The sequence below is a fragment of the Delphinapterus leucas genome, chromosome 9 (assembly GCF_059928025.1).
Source record: "Delphinapterus leucas isolate spDelLeu-1000000601 "Yukka" chromosome 9, BTC_Dleu_Yukka2, whole genome shotgun sequence".
Taxonomy (NCBI): domain Eukaryota; kingdom Metazoa; phylum Chordata; class Mammalia; order Artiodactyla; family Monodontidae; genus Delphinapterus; species Delphinapterus leucas.
Genome location: NC_143137.1, coordinates 89,152,501 through 89,159,586, shown reverse-complemented (window position 1 = coordinate 89,159,586; position 7,086 = coordinate 89,152,501).

The window sequence follows — 7,086 nt, the reverse complement described above, 5'->3', positions numbered from 1 at the left end:
AGTAGGGTGTGTGTGTGTGTGTGTGTGTGTGTGTGCGTGTGTGTGTGTGTGAGGTAAGAGAGCTAAGTACTCAAATTTCATTAAAATAATCCAATAGATAATATTTAAGATAAAAAAGTCAAGAAACAGTATAAGCATGCTATTTTGAAATATGGAGCTAACTATGAATAACAACTATAAACAGAATGAACGATCTCTTACCTCTAAATTAATGTAAGCATTTACTACTTCCCTTAGGGCATGGAAATTGGAAAGAGAAGAGGTGACATTTGGAATTTTGATCTTTTTTTAAAAAAATTGTAGAATTATTTGTTTTAAAACTGTATACAAGTATAACTGATACAAGGTAATTTAAAAATCATGTAGAAATTAGAAAATTTGAGAACTGTGGAATCTCAGTATTGGAAAATATTTTAGTAGATCATTTGTTCAGTGGATTTCAAACTTTTTTGGACCCCTACTCACCATTAGAATCTATTCACGTAACAACCTAGGACACACGCACACGCACACACACACACACACATGCTCATCCTGCCTCTCCTCCCACACTAGTACATATTTCATGAAATAGTGCTTTGGCTTACTATTTGTAATATGCTGACACCCCCCCGTCCTCTATTCTATTCTATGTTTTTAAAAAATGTGTTGGGTTGAGACATTAATTGATATTGTAACCTGCAATTTGAAAAACACCGATCTAGCCAGATCATTTGATGTTGTGGACCCTGCCCCTCACACAAAACTTACTGATTCCCACTTAGTACCGATCTTTTGGCCAGTTGTTCCAATCAGACTCTTATGGATTGGGCTTGGGCAGGGTCCAATCGGACCATCTCACATTGGACCAGACAACTCTCCTTCAGGTCCTCTGGAGACAAGCCTGGAGGTTGGGGTATGTCTCAGTGAATGGAATAGCTTTCTGGGTCTTCCAGTAATATAAACATTTTCATTAATGCTTTCGCACACAGAAGGTGCTCAATACACATTTGCTGAGTTAGCTTGACTTGTTCTGAAGACCCACTACAACCTCATCATGAGCATGCGTTCATTCTCCTCCTTTCTTCTCCGGCCGCATAGCTAGAGGTGATAGTTTATGTTTGCATTGCCTTTTGACTTGGCAGAGACTGTTCCACTGCATCTTGAAGGGTTTGATGCTTAGAGTGGAGCTGAAGCTCCATCACCAGTGCCTTTCTTTTTAAGGGTATTCATGCATCATTACTCAGTCAAGTGCATTCAACTTCATTCACAGGGGATGGACTCTGGCAGACCAACCATGTGGGGCTTTATGTTCAGCATACCCAAAGGATGCACATTTCAAACATCTTAATGAACCAGATCCTCACAAAAGAATGAAAAGCATTTGAAAACAGGAAACACAGAAGCATAGAAGAATTTGGTTTAATGAAAATATAGGCTTCTGGAAACTACTCTGCCTTTAATTCTCATACTTCTAATATTACAAGTGAAGGCTGAACCCCTAATGCTTTAAAAATTAGAGCCTGTCTTTGATTGGAGAGTGGGTATAGCTGCAAAGTAATCAAAGACCTATGGGAAGCCTGCCTGCTATGCAGTGAACCTAGGATATAATCTTAGCTGACTTACGCTTTTGTTACCTGTGAATTTTCTTGGAAGTTTTGTAGAGGGAAACACTGATCACGAGTTTTTAAGTATTTATTTTAAATTAGGCAGACATTCATCAATGTGTATTACATTATGAAGTTGTCAACCATTCTGTTTTTCCTTTTCTGTTCAAGGTTGTGGAAACTGTACATATTTTGTATGTCTCCAAATAAAGTACATATCAAAGGAAAACATTTCTTTACATATGAACAATTTAAAATCCGTTAGAAAAGCTTTATACAATCCTGAATTTCCATGGAGCATAGCACAAAAACTGCTGGTCTAGAGGAAAGCATTTGGGAGACATTTAAAAACAGAAGGGTAATAGCTATATGTCTGTGCCTAGATTATATAGAAAACTAAGTTACAACCAAAGAAGATTCCTAAAGAACGTGTGGAGATCTGGGAAAAGGGAGGGAAGATTGCTAGTGGATTGCTGCCATAGAAAAGGTGCATAATAAAGAATAATTTAGTCTCAAATGAAGAGTTTCTCAAAGTGTTCTCTGTGGGACACTTTCATCAAAGTCCCTTGAGGTGCTTCTTTTTTTAAAAAATTTTTTATTTATTTGTTTATTTATCTTTGGTCGCGTAGTTGCGGTGAGCGGGGGCTACTCTTTGTTGCCGTGCGTGGGCTTCTCATTGTGGTGGCTTTTCTTGCTGTGGAGCACAGGCTCTAGGCACGTGGGCTTCAGTAGTTGTGGCATGCGGGCTCAGTAGTTGTGGCTCACGGGCTCTAGAGTGCAGGCTCAGTAGTTGTGGCACATGGGCTTAGTTGCTCCGCGGCATGTGGGATCTTCCAAGACCAGGGATTGAACCTTTGTCCTCTGCATTGGCAGGCAGATTCTTATCCACTGCACCACCAGGGAAGCCCTTGAGGTGCTTCTTAAAATCAGAGGTGAACTGGATCCATCCTGTACTTACTAAGTTAGAATATCTGGGAGCAGGGTCCAGGGATGTATGTTGGACAAGTTTCTCAGGCAATTCTGATGAACACTAAGTGAAAGAACCATTCTGATGATGGGTTGTGCCCACAGACTGGTCAGTGTGACAAATGCAGCTAGAGTACTTCACGTCTGGTCACTGTTATATAGCAGGTTGACGATGTAGCAGGAAGGTCCTGGTGGCGCAGCAAGAAATAGAGTCAGCCATCTAAATGGAAGATCCAGGGGAGTTGGCCTGTGAGAAGCAGCTTTTTATTTACTCAGGCCTGTTAAGGTAATTATTGCTGGAGTTTCAGAGTGACATGATTGGAGGGTACTAAAGTCTTGATTAGGTTCAAGTGCTTCCTGCACCTGGTAGGACCTTACCTCGGAGAAGCAGGTTGTTAAGGCCATCAACTGAAGTCTCCCACTGTAAGACTGAAAAAACCACACTGAAATACTAGTGTTCTTGGCTAAGAATCTACCTTTCATGCTTATTGCAGTGGACTGTAACTTCCCTAAGCTTCTTGGGCCAGGCTGGGCATTTTGTCAAGCCTAAGGCCCAGTCTTCGGTGGGATGATGTCAGCCACATAAACATCTTTAGAGGATGCCAAGTGAAAGGAAGTGGTAGGGAAAACATGCGCACGCACACAGACATACACACATGTGCGTGCGCGAGCAAGCGCAGACTTGAAATTAAGGAAGAGACCAATTATTTAGATTGTTTTACGATCCAAGTTTTGAAATTTGAACATTTGAGTAGTAACAGTTAATTACCTCAAAAGTTGCCTGTTGTATGATTAATGAATTGATATATTCATCCTTTCAACAAATATTTCCTGAACACCCAAATACCAAATACTGTGTTAAGAGCTGGGGATTCAAAGGAAATTGGACTTGATTATGTGTTCAAGACTTTTAGGAAAGAGAAACATGGAAGCAAACTAAAAAATACTGTGTTAAGTGCTAAAATGCAGATATGGATAAAAAATTACATAAGGAGTAATGCTAATAGTCTTAACAAACCAAGATAAGAAAGTTCCCTCTTTACTATAATTCTACCTATTTCTGGTGGGTAGTAATGCTTAATTTTCTCTTTAGCATTTAAAATATATTAAAGAACAGCCTCTACTGACCCGTATTCAGATTTTTCACTGGACATCCTGAGTTCAAGGGTGGATGAGAAGTATCGACACACTGTTATCGATAGACTCTGCATTGAAGTTTCTGGTTTTCAAATCAAGGCCTGGGTTTTTTTTAGTGATTTACAAAGATGCTCAGGGAATTCAGGGAAATGCTGTCCTGTGGTTTTAATCATGTACTATGGTAATACTTTTTCTAACATTAATCATTTACTTAATATATTCCTCATTGGTATCCTATCAAAAGAATATTTTCTCCATTGAGTTTCTGCCCTACCTTTTTAATAGAATCAATGCCCCATTGGGGCTTTTTCCTCATAAATATAGTCCAAACATTCTGCAAATAAGCAAATAAATGAAAATGGAAGACCAATTTCAAGAAGATGAGAGTTAAAAAAGTGAATTGCTGGACATCATCACGACAAAGCTGTGTCCATCGCAGTGTGTTAAAGTCTTCTCTATTATTATTATTATTCCTAAATATATGCCCTGTTTCTCAAAGCATCAAAACGTAACTTCCACTCCCTGAAGCTACCCTAAGTAGTGAAGTGGGAACAAATAGTACCACCAGTATTAAGACCATAAACTTTGATCTGATAATCTTGAGATTTCATAGAGCCCAAGGATTGCAGACCCACACATTACTGAGGGCACACAGATTACAAAACCTTCTCAGCTCCAGCCCTTGTGACCATGTTGAATGAGGACCCATTGGTGACAGAGTAACATTTTTCAAGAACAGCAAGAGAACTGTAATTCTTTTAAACTTTCATGGTTATTGAAATTCTGTGCAGGTTCAGTTGAAGCACGTTTGTAGGTTTGCAACCCCTGACCAAGGCTATAGTCCTGTAACAAAATAGGAATTAGTCTTATACAAGATCTTGGGAGAGTCCATGTCCTGTCACTGAAAAACAATCCTATAGCTCAAAGTTAAGAAAATTTCTGATTGTCTTTTTCTTGGTTTTCGTGGTATATTACTTAAATTCATGTGGTAAAACATCTTACTCAGAGGCTGGCACTGTGTTGAATAAAAAATAACACCCTCTCCTCCTCCCCCATTTTATACTGAGAGACAAATTGTTAGACTAAATAATTGTAATTTCGAGTAAATGAAAGAGTCATCATTACTACAAAGTAAAGCAAAATAATGATTATAAAATCCCAGTAAAAAAACTTACTGAAAAGGTGGTCATGCTGTAGGTCAAGATATTATCTTGAAAGTTACATAAAGGCCCTGGCTTGATTCTGCTATAGCTCTTAGTTACATAAAATTTTCTCTGGTTCTACACAGAATCCCATTTCCTGCTCTGCTCCAAGTTCTGTCTGAACATTAGTAGAAATCCAGGCATTCTGTTAGATTTATATGGCATTCCAATAGATAGAAGTGAAAATGTCCTGAATCTAAGTGAGACATCCTCTCTTCACTTGCATCCAAGCCACCATATCCGTGCGCCGTGACACATGGGTGCTATATCCATCCACACATTCAGGACCTTGGGATGCCCTTTGGAAGCCTGAGGTGCTGGAGAGTTTGTACAGCTTTTCCTCTTTTCTACCACTCTCTATAATCTCAAATCACAATAACACTAAATTGCTAACTAAGAGTCAGGAAACCTAACAGAATTCTGATTCTTTTTTTCCCCATGAGGCTACTTTGATGCTTTCTTGGGAAATAGTAAGTGCCAGACTCTTTCACAATAAACATTCCCATTTAAAGATTACCTCACCTGTACTGGCACTGTAGAGGGTACTGGAGATGCAAAGATAAATAAGAAAATATCTGCCTTCCAGGATTTACAGGAAGTTATTTACAGGAACACACTAACCTTACAAGATATTTTTCTATTTTTGGAAGGCTTTGGTGGTTAGAAAGTTTGCTCTATTTACATAGTCATGGCAATGTAAATGCCAGATACAGATTTAGCAAAAATATGTGATATAAATATGTTAAGAGGTAGAGCAAAGGAGAATCCACATCTGGCATAGTAAGAAATACATGAATAATATTTAAAACTGAAGAATCAAGAAATAGCAGTATAAGCATGTTATTTCGAAACATGGACAGGAGAAACGCCAGAAGTGTTGAAAATGGTTGCTTCTGGGAAATGAAAATCAAAGAGTGAATTTTTTTTTTCCAAAATCTGCTTCTTTAAAATGAATGCTCACTCTGTAAATCCCTAATTGCCCCCCCAGATCCTGGTATTTGTGAGCAGAAGAAAATTAAGGTAACTGGACTTATTTTAGTGATTATTTCATGATGTATGAAAATATCGAATCTATGTTGTACACCTGAAACTAATATAATATTGTATGTCAAGTATAACAATAATTTTTTTAAAAAAAGCGTTGTAGGTCAGGAGTTAGTAAACTTTTTCTGTAAAGAGCCGAACAGTAAATATTTGATGCTTTGGAGGCCATACAGCCCCGTTGGCACCGGTCAGCTCTGCCATTATAGTGGGAAAGCAGACATAGACAATACAGACGAGTGTAGCTGTCTTCAACAATATTTTATTTACAAAAACAGCCCATAGGCTGGGTTCAATCCATGATCATAGTTTACTGACCCTACCGTGGAGCTAGGGCCACTGCATAAAGTTGAACAATCTGTGCACAAAAATAAGTGACCGAGGGGATAAGCGGGGTCTGAAATGCAGCTGTACTCCCTTTGCCATATTCTGTACCAAAGTGTGACAGTCTATTTGCCCAGAGACAGGAACGCTTTTTCCTAATTCATTTGCCCAGTGGAAATGCTTTTTACTAATCATACAGTAGCGCTCCATGGCTAGTTGGTTCCCTGTTTAGAACCTTAGAGAACATGCAAATATTAAAATGCTTGCAAGTCCTTAATAATATCCTACATGAGACTTCTATTCTCCAAGGAAAATAATCCAAGCCATCTGTCCATTCTTCCCATGCCCCAGTGTTGAGTCACTTTCTCTTCCACATCGTTCTTCTGGGGAATAGGCTCCCACGTGCCAATGTCCCGGGACTACGCATAATACTCCAGGAACGGTCTGAAGAGTGCAGAGCAATAGTGATTATGACTGATACAGTTGTAGGATCACATAAGGTCTTGGGCAAAATGTCTACCATGGACTCATATTAAGCTTGCTACCAACTGAGCCCTCTTGGTCTTATAAACATGTGTTGCTATTAAGTATAGTTCTTTTCGGTTATACTTCTACGGTTGAGTTGACAGACTCCTGGTTTAGACTTTATACTTGCTTCTATGAAATTACATTTTTAAAGAATTGGTTCACTGTTTTAGATGGTATAGAAGGAGGTATCAGCTCTCTCCTGTCTCTCCATGGAATCTCTAAGTTTGATAAGCCCACCCACCACTCATCATCTTATCTAAAGCACAGATCAAAATGTTGAAAATGGTAAAAGACAGAGCATA